This window comes from Myxine glutinosa, chromosome 2, assembly GCF_964187855.1.
Source record: "Myxine glutinosa chromosome 2, kmMyxGlut1.1, whole genome shotgun sequence".
NCBI classification, from domain to species: Eukaryota; Metazoa; Chordata; class Myxini; order Myxiniformes; family Myxinidae; genus Myxine; species Myxine glutinosa.
In genome coordinates, this window is record NC_136262.1 from 158,681,220 (window position 1) to 158,696,496 (window position 15,277).

The following is a 15,277-nucleotide window of genomic DNA, read 5'->3' on the forward strand; positions in this document are numbered from 1 at the left end:
CAGGAATGTCACGGAGACATAAACATTTATAATCACTTGCTAGCGAATAAATAATAACGCATAAATACCTTTCAGCAGCGCGTAAAATAATCTTTCGTTTCAAGTCACTCTCACAAATAGCTTTCCGGAAATGACGGGTCGAAGTGGTCGAGCTGTTAGCATGACGCCTTATCTTTTCAGAGTCCGGGGTTCGAATCACCCCTCTGACATTTATTTTTCGCTTTTATCACGTCCTTTCCCGCACAATTTTTGGGACAGATCCCGTTGAGTGTTTTATTAAAGTTATTGTTTTGTCATTTTCTTATTGTTTTCATGTTTATTTGGCTTGAAACAAAAAAATTATGCCGCCGTTAGGCGTTATGACATCCGATCATAATGCAGCTAATTAGCTTCTAAAAACCAAGAGTCTGCCGTCTATCTATATATATAGAAGTAGAGTTGGTCCTGATCTATGTATCTATGATCTCTAAGATCTCGAGAACCCGTGGACGGATTTGCGAGCGGAAAGTACTGTTCGACTCGGGATGGTCCCAGGAATGTCACGGAGACATAAACATTTAAAAAATTTCGGGTTTTAAAATTAGCGTATTATTAGCACTAGCAGAAGAGAGAGGTATTCGAACGGAGGGAGCGCAGCGCTTCTAGCGCTTCTGACTACAGCACACCTTAAAATTAAAAAAACTTCGGGTTTTAAAATTAGTGTGTTACACGTAATTAGCGCTAGCAGAAGAGGGAGGGAATCTAAGGGAGGGAGCGCAGTGCTCCCTCCAGCGCTTCTGTTAGCGTAATTAGCGTATTTCGGAACGTTAATTTTTCAACTTCATTATTCGGAATCAGTACGTCCCAGAGAACCTTCGTAACGTTAATTTTTCAACTTCATCCGATTGACATGGGACCAACGGCATGTGACAAAGAGTGAAACATACAGGCTACATTTATTTGACGACAATGAGTTCCGACTTCCGACCTCGGTGGGATGACAGGCTGAGTCAACCCCCCTGGTGTGAAGGGGGAGGAGGAGGGGAGGGGGAAGAGAAGGGGAGGGGAACGAGGGGGAAGGGGATGGGAGGGGGGGAGGGGGAGGGGGAAAGGGGAGGGGGAGGGGGAAGGGGGAGGGGAGGGGGGGGAGGGGAAAGGGGGGGGAGGGGGAGGGGAGGGGCCCTTCTTCCCCTGGGCACCCCCGCACCCTTCCCTCCCCCCTTCCCCTCCCCCCTCCCCCCCTTCCCCCTCCCCCCCATTCCCCTCCCCTCCTCTTCCCCTCCCCTCCTCCTCCCCCGCTTCCCCCTCCCCCCTCCCCCCCGTTCCCCTCCCCTCCTCTTCCCCCTCCCCTCCTCCTCCCACTCCCGTGCAAAGCCGGGTACCTCTGCTAGTAACTAAATATATGAATGTCCATACAAAGGTCAAGACGCCCTGGGCTCTAAGATGTCTGCAATCCCTATCGCTTGTACGTGACACAACCTTTGGTCTACTGCGGCATAATTCAAAACATTACATCTGCTGTGGCCTTGTTGATGAGATAATCGGCCATGTTCGAGAGTATAAAATTGAGACCACTGAGAGAGGGAGGGTGAGAGAGGTCCTGGTCTAAATGATGTTACTGTTCTGTATTTGATGTTATTTTAATGTACTTTTGAAGGTACTCCAAGTACCTCTGTATCTTTGGTATGTTCTTTGTGCCAGACCCCCTCTCCCGAGTGTGATGAAATGAAGGAGGAGATCCTCATTGTAATTCCCTCTCTAGTAGTGGGGCTTCCCTATAAGAGGGACGGCTTTGGGAGTGAGGGATTACTGCGCTATTAAATGTGACTGGACTTGAGTTGGTAAGTTGACTAATGTTGCTTATGGGCTTGCCTGAGAAGTGCTCGGGAATTATGTTTGGAGTTCTAATGTATTGCTTATTCCTTGTTGTAGATGATGTGGAGATTGCTTTCCATAAAGCTCTATATCTTGAGAGGTTGTGGATTAAAATTCTACCACACCGAGAATTAAAAATATTCTTCATTGTAATCCCATGCAGAGGACAATCGATTATTTCATTACAATTGTGTTGACCTAATACGAATGATCGAAATTAATCCTCGTTAGACCAAAGTGTTGGAGGCTGGGAAAAAAATTGATAGGTATTCAGGACACAGCCTTCAAATGGCTATGGTGGTGACGGCGCCAATATTGGGATGCGGAGTTGTAAAAACAGAGTTGGGCAGTCTGGAGGTCAATGTGGTGGTATGGGTGGCCGAGGTGTGCGACCATGTCTTCTGGGATTGAGTTTCTTGGTTGAATACGACTGTCAACTAGACCTTTGGTGAGGTCAAATGTGGTTGGACACTGGGGGCTGCACATTTGGTCGAACTGGGGGATGCGAGGAGGTGCAGGGGACATGATGGGGATGCCATGCACTACGACAGTGCTCCTCATGTCTGAGGCCTTGGTAATGGCGAAGTTGGCGGCAGGTGCTCACCACGTTGGCCAGCTTGGGCCAGTGGAGCTGTGGTCCTCACAGGAGGCTGAAGGATGGATGGTGGGTCACGCCCTTGTGGACACTTGTTAGCCATGTTGGCGGTCTGGCTGTTCAACTTGTCCCGATAGCCCTCGCACAGTAGAGGGGCAGAGCTGTCGTAACCAAGTTTAGTCGTGTAATAAAAGTCACCGGAGGAGGCGGGTCCACATGCTTGTCAGTACAGTTGGATAAAAGGAAATTTGTAGGAAATTGGTTGGCCCCATGGGTAAATTTGGAAATTCGGCAGGGTGGATGACACTCTTGGACCCGACCAACCTGTGACTACCTGCACTTTAGGTAAGGCCTTAATGTTTACTGTCCCAAGTATTTGATACTTGCTCACAAATTGGAAAATGAGTCATTTGGAATGGGGAGGATGAGAGTGACGACATGGTTGGTGAGGGAATCGGTTTGAGCGCCACAAAGTGTCTTTTGGGTGGCGATTGTATATGTGTAAACGTTTTGGTGTTTTTGTATTGTCGTGAGAATAAAGATTGAATTGTGTTTGGAAGAGTGAATATGGGAAACACAACATAAGCAGGCCATGGCAGTACACCAACAAATACCAACATCTTTATTGCGTGACTGTGTTGAGAATTGAATGGCAGCAGGGGAATGAATGTTATTTTGGATTTTGTGGGTGGGGAAGGTGAGTGTGTCCATAGGAATGGATCAAGCTCTGGATGAGTGGTGACTGCGCCCCCCCTCCTCCCCCCCCCCCCCCCCCCCCCGAGGTAATTTGTCCCTGGCAGCCGGTGGTGTCGGAAATTGGAAACCGGTCAGAGGGGGTCTGGTTGGGCCACCAGCGGGTATTGAGACCCCTGGCGGCCCAGAGGCTGTGACAGCCTGAGGCCAAGGGAGTCTGGTGCGGATACCGTTCCTGGCAGGACGACAGATAAGGAGCTGTTTGGCTGTCAGGGGCATATAGTTAAAATAGGGTAAGGGGGAGTGAAGAAGTCAGTCAAAATGTACACCTTTTGGACTGCGGGCACCAAAGCCTGAAGTGCCCCCACCATCTTGCGTGTACGGTACCGCCCAGCTACGTAATTGAGGTTCACACTTGTGGGTAATGACACGGAAGCCATGGTTTTGCAGGGGGGTTGGAAAAAGTGTTGTGATTATTGAAATGTGTATGATTGATTATCGTGGGTTTATGTGAGTGAATGGGGGAAGATCCAGCGCATCATGTCACTCACCTGTTCCACCAAGACAGGGCCCGCAGAAATTTGCGTACATTGGGATGGCTCCGCAGGTAATGTTGGGCATTGTAGCATCTTTGTTGGGCATTGTGGAAAGTGGTCTTTAGAGAGATACAGGGGTTGTACAAATGTTCATGGTCTTTGATTAAGGTGTGTGAGTAAGAAAGAGTGGTTTTGTGTGGTGACATTTTTCTTCCCGCCCAGGAGTTAGGAGCAAGGACTCAACTCAACTCAAATATTTGAATGGTTGCTAAGGGGGGTAGAGCGGAAAGAACAGGTAAGTCAGCTACGGCTCATTTCCCACAGCCCCTCCTAATTTTTTTTCTTTTTTTTTGTATACAAGATCGAGGCTCGTGAAAGAGCGAACATTAATCACACAGAAAGACAAACAGACACACAAAACAAATAACATCGGGAGCGGTAGACAAGATGGGGAGAGAGGGGGAAGGACACAAACACAACATTTGAGAGCAGGGACCGAGAGACATGGAGACATCGAGAGAACTGTGGGAGGGAGAGGGCTTTGGGGGGGAGGCATGGGAAGGGGGGGGGGGGTGGGAGAGGTATAAAACATATGGACACTGCCAAGACTTCCAGGAAAGAAGTTGGAATTTCAAACAAGGTGGATATGGGGTGAATTAGTGGGGGTAGAAAAGATCAAGGTTTTGGATGGGGGAGATAAGAGATGGTGGTGAACAGCTGTTTTGAAGACCTGGAGGGAGGAGTGTGATTGAAGTGAGTGTGGGAGTTTGTTCCAGAGGCGGGAGAAAAGAGGAATGAAAGAGTGAAGGTGAGCAGAGAGCCGAGATTTCGGCAGTTTAACCATCAGAGGGTGGCTGGCAGATCTTGTGCGACCTGTGGGAATATTTGGGGGACAGAGCACAGAGAGAGCTGGGGGAGCAAGGCTGGAGAGGAGTCGGTAGAAGACAGAAAGACCACCTACCTGCCTGCGGTGAGTGAGTGAAAGGCCCTCAGAGATAGCTTCATCGCGGGAGATTCCAATGATTCTGAAAGCTTTGGATTCAACAGCGTGAAGCCGAGCCAGGTGTGAGGCAGGAGCACCATAGGGGAGAACAGTATTCCATTGAGCTGCGGATGAAAGCCTTGTATGTGGTGAGGAGCTCAGGTGTGCCTAGGAAGGACTTCGCACGACGGAGGATGCCCAGTCGGCGACTGGCTTTGGAGGCCAGCTTGGAAATGTGGTTTTCCCAAGAAAGATCATGGCAGATGGTGAGACCCAAAAGCTTGAGCGACAGAACTTCTTGGAGAGGATTGTTGAGAAAGTAGATGGGAGGGTTGTCCAGTCGATCTTTTCGGAGAGACATAGTAAGAGAGTGAGATTTGTCAGGATTGAAAGACATGTTCCACATGTTTGACCAGTCTGTGATTTTGTCCAGGTCTTCAGAGAGTGAGGAGGCTGCAGACTGCCGATCTGAGGGAAGAGGAATGGAGCGGCAGAGAGTGGAGTCATCAGCAAAGAGATACAGAGGATTTTCCAGAGAGTCGGAGAGATCATTGATAAAGACCAGAAAAAGCACAGGGCCCAGAACACTGCCTTGGGGAACTCCAACCTGACCGGGAAGGGGAGATGAGAGAAATCCATTCAGGGCCACACGTTGACTACGACCAGAGAGGAAGTCCGCAAGCCATGCATGGAGATTTCCATGGATACCATAGGAGGAGAGTTTGGTGAGCAGAGCTGGGTGCCAGACCGTATCGAAGGCACGTGATATGTCAAGGGAGACAGCTCTGATTTCCTGTTTGGCATTGAGGACCTCCATCCATTGTTGAGACAGCAGAAGCAGCATGTCCAGAGTAGAGTGACCTGGTCTGAAACCAAATTGATGATCAGAGATCAAGCCATTGGAGAAGAGGAAAGATTTCATATCCGAAGCAATGATGGATTCCATGACTTTGCTGATAATTGGGAGCAGGCTGATTGGTCTGTAGTTGCAAGGATCTGTTTTTGCACCTTTTTTGTGTAAAGCGGTAATGTTTGCTGATTTCCAGGATGCTGGCAAAAGATAGGGTGAAAAGAACAGAGAGAGGGTGAGATAGAGCGGCAGAGCGGTATTTTAGGACCCGTGGGCTGATGCCATCTGGTCCAGTTGCAGAATCAGAGTCGAGGTTTGATAAAAACTTCTCCACCTTGTCAGGAGAGAAGGTCACAGAGTCCAGGAGCAGTTTGGTTTGACTGGGAAAGGTGGGAACAGAGAGAGATGGGTTTGGGACTAAGGATTTTGAGGCAAACACAGAGTTGAGGCATTCGGCTTTGTCACGTGCGATGTCAACTGTGTGGCCATTTGAGGTAAGGGAGGGGATGGAGGGGGAACAAACACCAGAAACGGATTTGACCAGACGCCACCAGGATTTGGAGGAAGGAGACAGGTTTGAGAGTTCATCCTTGAGTGAGGAGAGATAGTGCTTCCTGGCACTCCTGAGGGTAGACACACACTTGTTCCGAGCTTGGTGGAAGGAACTGAGATTTCCTTCAGTTGGATTAGCCTTCCAAGAGGCAAAGGCAAGTTGTTTCAGGGCAACTGCCTCACCACAAGATTCAGTGTACCATGGACGGGAGGAAGGGTAAGACAACTGAAGGCGAGATGGGATAAATCTGTGCATGAGAGAGATCAGTTTGCTTTGGAAGAATTCCCAGGAAGAATTGATGTCAGAGGCAGTGGAGATGGGAGACCAATCCAGACGATTGATGGCTGCTTGAAGACCGTCCCAGTCGGCCTGAGTGAAATGCCAGACTCGTCGATGCTGAGGAGGCTCTCTGAGAATGGCCAGAGAGATGTCCACTTTGACAAGCACATGATCAGAAGAACCGATTGGAGCAGAAGAAGAGCAGCAGACATTAGCAGGGAAGTTAGTCATAACCAAGTCTAGAAGAGAAGATACTCCATTGGCTGAGATCCGGGTCGGGAAATTGACAGATTGTGTCAATCCCAGTGAGTCACAGAAGTCCTTTGCTGAGGTGCCATGACTGGTGAGAGAGGAACCCACACCCAACCAGGTGGCATGATGACAATTGAAGTCACCACATATGAGGAAGAGAGAGTTGGGATGAGTGGATAGAAGTTGGTCCATGTTGTCAGACAGTGAAATGTAGATGGAGTCATCACTGTTTGGGGGACGGTACAGAACACATATGAACAAAAGGTGGGAGCGGAGAGGAAGCCGTAGCCAGAGGTACTCCTGGGGGTGAGGAGGAGAGAGGGCAGTGCAAGGAGAGTGAGGAAGAGAGTTTTTGATAAAGATAGCCACCCCACCACCAGGCCGAGGCTCAGGTCTATCATACCGGAGGAGGGAGTAACCAGGCAGAGATATTAAGGAATCAGAGACATCTTGAAGGAGGAAAGTCTCTGTGAAGCAGATCAAGTCTGGATTGTCAGAAGCAACCTGTATGGAGAGATCAGTCAGGTTTGAGCGAAGGCCCCGGATGTTTGAGGTCCATACCGTTAATGAAGAGAGAGGGGGAGCATCGGGTACAGGACAGGGGAGGGGAGGAGTAGGGTAAGATGAAGGATGAGAGGGGGAGGTAGGGAGAGCAGTTGTTAGTGTGTCAGCGATTGCAGAAGAGTTCCAAGAAAGGGAAGGATGAGGAGGATGAAAGGTTTGAAGGTGAAGGGATGAGGCACAGTGAGGGGTTGTTTGAGGGGGGGCAGAGGAAAGAAGAAGGTTGGGGGGGGGGTGGAGGTATGAGATAGAAGGGAGATGAAGTGGGGAGGAGGCAGCTTTGAGGAGGAGGGGGGAGGAGGGAGAATTGGAGAGGAATGGTATGGGGGGAGATTTGAATGGGAGGGGTTGGGGGGGAGTTTTGAAGGGGAGGAGTGAGGGGGGAGTTTAGGAGGGGAAGGGCAAGGGGGGAGTTCAGGAGTGGAAGGGCAAGGGGGGAGTTCAGGAGTGGAGGGGCAGGGGGGGAGTTTAAGAGTGGCGGGGCAAGGGGGGAGTTTAGGAGTGTAGGTGCAAGGGGAGGGATTTGGATGGGAGGGGCAAGAGGGGAGTTTAGAAAGTGGATGATTAATGAAAGACGAACATTGAAAACAAATTGGGTTTGTTGTGATTTTCAAGTTAGCAATCCGGTTCAGAATGATGGAGGAGGGATGGAATGAATGTGAATTTAGACCATGTAGTGAGGGAGACGTATAAGATATTGAATTTCTTTTTTTTGAGGTGGAATGAGTTGGAGAGGAAATTGAGAAAAGCCTTTTAAATAGGAAGAAAAACAGCGTGTTGTAAAATACCACTGAGTAAAACACTGAAGGGGAAAGGTTATACATATTTAAATAATATTTAAACAGAACCGTGAACAATCTTATGTGCACAAAAATACCAATGGGGGGAGAGCCGAGAGGGACCACCACGAGTCACGTGAAGGGCAAACGGTGGATGAATTTATTTCAAAGGCTAATTAAGTGCGAGTCGGTAAGTGTTAAGGCTGGAACGGTAATGCCTGCATTGAACCTGGGGTGAGGGGCGGGCTGTGTTACGTGTGTGGGTGTAGGCATGACATATCTTATTTGATATATAAATTGTGTCAGCTCGCGTTCTCCGAATATCGTGTAGAACCACCTCTGTATCTAAGTAGGCCGAATGTCCGGGGTAGATTGTATATGTCTCTCCATGTGTGGAGCTATGCTGACAAGATAGGGTCCATCAGGCTAAACCCAGTGTGTAATTGCCCTGTGGTTTTTCCCTTCGTTGTTATTGAATCAAAAAAGGCACTTGACAAGCAAACTGCAACAAGCACGGTAAATGGATCAGTTCACTCAACGCTACCAGGTCCGACAAACCTAGCACATTCGCCAATCGGCAAGGGAAAGTCATGCGAACATTCCCAAAAGACTGGGCTCTGCACCCTCGATGGCCTGTAGCTGAGAGGCCACGCCATCTTGTCGTCTTCTCGGTGCTAGATAATGAGCTGTCGCATTCTTGCTTCTCTCCTGCTGAGTGGGCCACGGAGGTCGCTTACGCTCGTGGTTGGAGTGATTTGTGGGTCGAGGACGATTACGTTGGATACGTCGTGTGCTGAGACGTTAGTTTCAAAACAGCTGGAGCTCGGAACGGCTAAGGAAGGAGAAAAAGGGCTGAGGTGATATGTGCCATCTTGGGTACCTCCCTGTGCACGGCTTTGGGTCGCTGTGAACCCCGATTGGAATTTGACGCCCTTGTTTGGACATGGGGCTGAGTTTGGCCGATAATAAAACGTTTATTTTCTTTACTTTATCATTCCCCCTTGTTGGTTGTGTGCGTCAGAGTGTGGAGACGTCTGTTTAGTTTCATGAGTTACCTCACGTTTTCCTTTGTTCATTATTTGTGTAAATAAATTTATTTGTACATTTTATTCACTGTGTCTGTGTAATCGGATGACCACGTGTGTTTCCGATCAGATAAGACCTCGAGCCTTTCCCACGAGCTCCAAAGACAATTCCGCCAGAGATTGGAGTCTTCGCCTCGGAGTGTGAAGCTCGTTTTTGGCCATCCGTCACCCTGAGGTGTTCACGACAGGGTCGACGCGACAATACCTTCTCAAGGCACTGTGTGTGAAACACTCGACTCCCTTCGCGCAACACACTCAGAGTCTCAGCATTTCCTTTCACACCACATTCATAATCATGACACCAATACAAACTAGAACGGCACTCAGTTGAGAGCATACCACCGCCAGGTGAAAAGTTTACGTTTTGTATCCCAGAGTAGACCAGAAAATCACAATACAGAATCACATTTCATCAAAATCATCTGTCAACAACTTTTTGAGATCTGCTGTATATAGTTTTTGGCCCTATCTCCCAATGGTGAAGAATCGTTAAAAAAAATTATACTTGCCGGGTCCGAATCCGGATCTTCACCAACATCTAATCATTTCGTCCTTGTCACATACGCTACCTTTCTGCCAAATTTCGTCAGAATCCGTCCGAAACTTTTGGAGATATTTTTTTCACAAACAAACAGACAGACAGGGGTGAAAACATAACCTCCATCCACCTTTGGTGGCGGAGGTAAGAATACTCACTTCAATAATATTATGTCCATCAAATCGAAGTCCATCAAATAATTTTGTGAAGAGGACGCCAAGTGCCCACACATCGACTGGGGGACCTTCGTATCCATGCTCTGTGATCTCAGGTGCCATATAGGCAGGTGTGCCCCAGTCATCGTAAAATTTTTTACGATGTACGAAAGGTGTGGCCATGTTGAAGTCGATGACCTTCACGATCCCCTCATTGCTGAAAAGCACGTTTTGTAGCTGGAGAATAAACAGAAGTCAATGTGTGAAAAAACATGAAACCTTTGGTGATATATTACACTGAAGGAAAGACGTAAATGTAAATGTGAAGGGAAGGCAGGAAAAAAAATTCCAGAAAGAGAAAGGTTTTATAAAAACATCCTCTATCAATTTCTGTCAGGAGTTTACATAATATGGAGGCAGCTGAAGCGAGAGTAGAAAGCGAGGTTTACAAACGATATCCAAATGAGGAGTACAAAGTCACAGGAAGTGAGACTTTGTTGAGCTAAATGACAGGAATCGAAGGCCACAAGATGTGGTGTGAAAGGAAAGAGAAACTTAGAAGAAGTTTCGCAATCTCGGTAAGGGACAATATTATATCAAGAGAAAAAGGCGATCTGAAGCATGGAATTAATGAAGTGTTCTGTGTGGATAGAGATTAGGGATGGAAGAGTAGTTAGTCACGTATAATCAGGCTCCTGGTGTGACGGAAGAGTAAGATTGAAAGATTCATGAAGAATTCAAAAAGTATTGTCGTGTGGCTGGCTCAGGCAACACCGAGAGCACGCCACGGATGGATAATCGAACTTAACGAGGCGTTTCCCAATTGATGGCGGATCATACACGAGAAGGGGATTGGGGGATTATGCCGATTACCTTCACGGTCCGATGTCTTCTCCCTGTGGAAATTAACTTACGAACGAACACGGAATTTATGGCACAAAAAGAAATATTTATTAAACGGAACCGAGAACAACGAAACGCGACAAGATAAATGTTCCAAATCGGGACGGCCCATTATCTCACTTCAAATACACGGATGAAGGAATATTCAAATAAAAGAATCATCGTGTAGTGTTCTGTGGTGCGTCTTATCTATCTGCAGCGTTGGTCGATCAGGCTCCGTCCGACGCGGCTCTGCTCAGCGCGAACCGCTTGGTTCTGTCTGCTCTTGTTCCTCCGCCCCCGCCCCCCCTGACCCAGGCCTGATACCGATGCAGATCTACCTAAATCGATATATGCCTACCCCAAAATTCATAACAGTATTGTGGTGAGGGAAGAGTGCTGATTGTGGGTGATATTAATTTGCCAGGGATAGACTGGGTTCAGAAACGGGAAGGGTAGAGGAGAAATTTCATGATCTTTTCCAGGATTTCTTTTCAATTCAGTTTGTCGATAATCCCATGAGGGGCAGAGTATTAGACCTCTTATGAGGTAATAATCTGAATAAGGTGGAGAAGGTTAAGGTAGAACAGCATTTATGGACAAGAGACCATAAGATAGTGTGTGTAAGTGGATTCTGGGACCACCGTGAATAGATATCAAAATTACACACAAATTCCAACAGTGGGTGGCAGTCTTTTTCACAGACTACAACCGGGCTGGAATGGGTATTTAATTTTTATTTCTTACTTTCTATTTATATTTGAAGTTTAAATCATTCTATAATGAACACAAAAATGGTCCATATGTGACAGATCCCGACCTCTTTCCCTCCATTGTAGGTTTCACCCAACAATATGAATTTTGTTCATTCCTGCCCCCTCCACTTCCCACTCCATTCCTTCCTTTGCTGCACCAAAAATGGTTTTCATTGTAGTCTTACGTAGAACGTATCACGGTCTGCACTGGTGTATTTGGTTACCTTTATATCCCTGTGCACAATGTTCTGGGAGTGCATGTACTCAAAAGCATCAGCCATCTGGAGGGAGGAGGAGATGAAATAGTCAAACATGGACACAGATTGTGGTTGTTGAGATTTTACAATTTTGAGTTTAATTATTTCTGTCATATTTCAAACCATGACAATAAACATCACAATGAGGGTGGAATGAGGAATGGAATGGGTATTTTACCAAGTTCTGCTCCAACCTCTGCTCTAAATAGTAACCAACTTCTGCTCACCTGTTTCATGGGAAACCACAACATTCTTTCTGTAAAGTTCCTCAGAAAATGAATTTGGGAAGCGAGTGAACCTGCACACAGCAGACAGAAACATACAATGGCAAGGCAATGAGATAAAAAAAAAAGTGTGTACAGAATCGAGGCTTCTGTGGAGCGAACACATTAAACATGAAAACATGCTCAGACACATAAAACATGCAATGAAGGGAGCGAGCGACAAGAGGGGAGTGAGAGGGAACCACACAAGCACAAAAACAGCAGAGAACAGGGACGGCGGTCGATCTGTGGAAGGTAGAGGACTGGGGAGGAGGGAGTGGGGGGGAGTACCCTGTATAACGCAAATGAACACGACTCGGAATTACAGGAAAAAAGTTAGAGATTCAAAGAGTCAGATTTGGAGTGTTTTATCGGGGGTGGAAAAGATCAAGGTTTTGGATGGGGTAAGATAAGAGATGGTGATGAACAGCTGTTTTGAAGACCTGGAGGGATAAGTGGGATTGAATAGAGTGAGGGAGTTTGTTGCAGAGGTGAGAGAAAAAGGAATGAAAGAGTGAAGGTAAGCCGAGAGTATTGATTTTGGTAGTTTCACCAGAAGAGGGTTGCCTGCAGATCTTGTGCCTCCTGCAGGAATGTTTGCGGTGCAGAGCACAGACAGAGCTGGGGGAGCTAGGCCATAGAAGAGTCAATAGAAGACAGAAAGACCACCAACCGGCCTGCGGTGAGCGAATGAAAGGCCCTCAGAATCAGCTTCATCACGGGAGATTCCAATGATTCTGAAACCTTTGGATTCAACAGCGTGAAGCCGAGATAGGTGTGAGGCAGGAGCACAGGTCAGAGGGGAGAGCAGTATTCCATTGAGCTGCGGCTGAAAGCTTTGTACATGATGAAGAGCTCAGAGGTGTCCAAAAAGGACCTCTTATGACGGTGGATGCCCAGTCGGTGACTGGCTTTAGAGGCCAGCTTGGAAATGTGGTTTTGCCAAGAAAGATCTTGGCAGCTTGTGGGACCCAAAAGCTTGAGTGACAGAACTTCTTTGAGAGGATTGTTGAGTAAGTAGATGGGAGGATTGTGTAGCGGTATTTTTGAAGAGACAAAGTGAGAGTGTGAGATATGACAGGATTGAAAGACATGTTCCACTTGTTTGACCAGTTTGTGGTTTTATCCAGGACTGCAGAGTGAAGAATTTTGCATGAGAGGAAAAGTTCTTTTGTTTTTGAAGATTTGAATGTTTCATTGCTAAAATAAACACAAAATGATAAAGATAAAAATTTGCTTGTAAAATCAAAGGTCATTGAAGAGCAAGGTGATAGAGGGCCACAGCTGGATACAAGTAGGGGAATGAATAAACCACCGTTTAGAGGCCATTTTTCCCCGCAAAGCGGGGGTTGGCCTTTTCGGGGACCGTGGTAGTTGTTGTTTTTTTGTTTTTTTTTTGGTCCCCTTTTTGAAGCAATGTTTTACGGCCGGATGCCCTTCCTGACGCCAACCCTTTTTGCCGCCTTCAACGACAAACAGGGAATTACCAGTGAACTGGTACTCAATTAGCCGACCTCGGAAGGATGACAGGCTGAGTCAACCCCCCTGGCGTTAATTCAGCGATCGACCGAGATTCGAACCCAGGATCCTAGGATCCTAAGCCGGCACCCTAGCCGCTAGCCCAACACCAGGGTCTGCGGTGAGCAGTAGGGGAATGTTAAAGTGGAAAGTGGAAAAGTAGGGGAATGAATGAACAGTGGAAATGAACAGTTAAAGTGGACATCTCTCTGGTCATTCTCAGAGAGCCTCCTCAGCGCCGACGAGTCTGGCATTTCACTCAGGCCAACTGGCACGGTCTTCAAGCAGCCATAAATCATCTGGACTGGTCTCCCATCTCTCCCGCCTCTGACATCAACTCATCCTTGGAATTCTTCCAAAATAAATTGCTCTCTCTCATGCACAGATTTATCCCATCTCATCTTCAGTTGTCATACCCTTCCTCCCGTCCATGGTACATGGAATCTTGTGGTGAGGCTGTTGCCCAGAAATAACTTGCCTTCACCTCCTGGAAAGCAAATCCAACGGAAGAAAATCTCATTTCTTTTCACAAAGCCAGAAACAAGTGTGTGTCCACCCTCAGGAGAGCCAGGAAACAATATCTCTCCATTCTCAAGACCGAACTATCAAATCTGTCTCCCTCTTCCAAATCCTGGTGGCGTCAGGTCAAATCTGTTTCTGGTGTTTGTTCCCCCTCCATCCCCTCCCTTACCTCAAATGGCTACACAGCTGACTCCGCACGTGAAAAAGCTGAATGCCTCAACTCTGTGTTTGCCTCTAAATCTTGTGTCCCAAACCCATCCCTCTCTGTACCCACCGTACCCAGTCATAGCCAGATGCTCCGGGACTCTGTGTCCTTTCCTCCTGACAAGGTGGAAAAGTTTCTGTCAACCCTCGACTGTGATTCTGCAACTGGACCTGACGGCATCAGCCCACGGGTCCTAAAATCCTGTTCTGTCGCTCTTTCACTCCCTCTATGTTCTCTTCACCCTCTCTTTTGCTCAAGGTCATCTGCCATCTGCTTGGAAATCAGCCAACATCACCACTTTACACAAAAAAGGTGCAAAAACAGATCCTTGCAACGACAGACCAATCAGCCTTCTCCAAACTATCAGCAAAGTCATGGAATCCATCATTGCTTCAGATATGAAATCTTTCCTCTTCTCCAATGGCTTTATCTCTGATCACCAATTTGGTTTCAGACCAGGTCACTCTACTCTGGACATGCTGCTTCTGCTGTCTCAACAATGGATGGACGTTCTCAGTGCCAAACAGGAAATTAGAGCCGTCTCCCTTGACATATCATGTGCCTTCGATACGGTCTGGCACCCAGCTCTGCACACCAAACTCTCCACCTTTGGTATCCATGGAAATCTCCATGCATGGCTTGCGGACTTCCTCTCTAGTCGTAGTCAACATGTGGCCCTGAATGGGTTTCTCTCATCTCCCCTTCCCGGTCAGGTTGGAGTTCCCCAAGGCAGTGTTCTGGGCCCTGTGCTTTTTCTGGTCTTCATCAATGATCTCTCTGACTCGCTTGAAAATCCTCTCGATCTCTTTGCCGATGACTCCACTCTCTGCCGCTCCATTCCTCATCCCTGAGATCGGCAGTCTGCAGCCTCCTCACTCTCTGCAGACCTCGACAAAATCACAGACTGGGCAAACAAGTGGAACATGTCTTTCAATCCTGACCAATCTCACACTCTCACTATGTCTCTCCGAAAAGACCGACTGGACAACCCTCCCATCTAATTTCTCAACAATCCTCTCCAAGAAGCTCTGTCACTCAAGCTTTTGGGTCTCACTATCTACCATGATCTTTCCTGGGAAAACCACATTTCAAATCTGTATTTCAAAGCCAGTCGCCGACTGGGCATCCTCCGTCGTGCGAAGTCCTTCCTCGGAACACCTGAG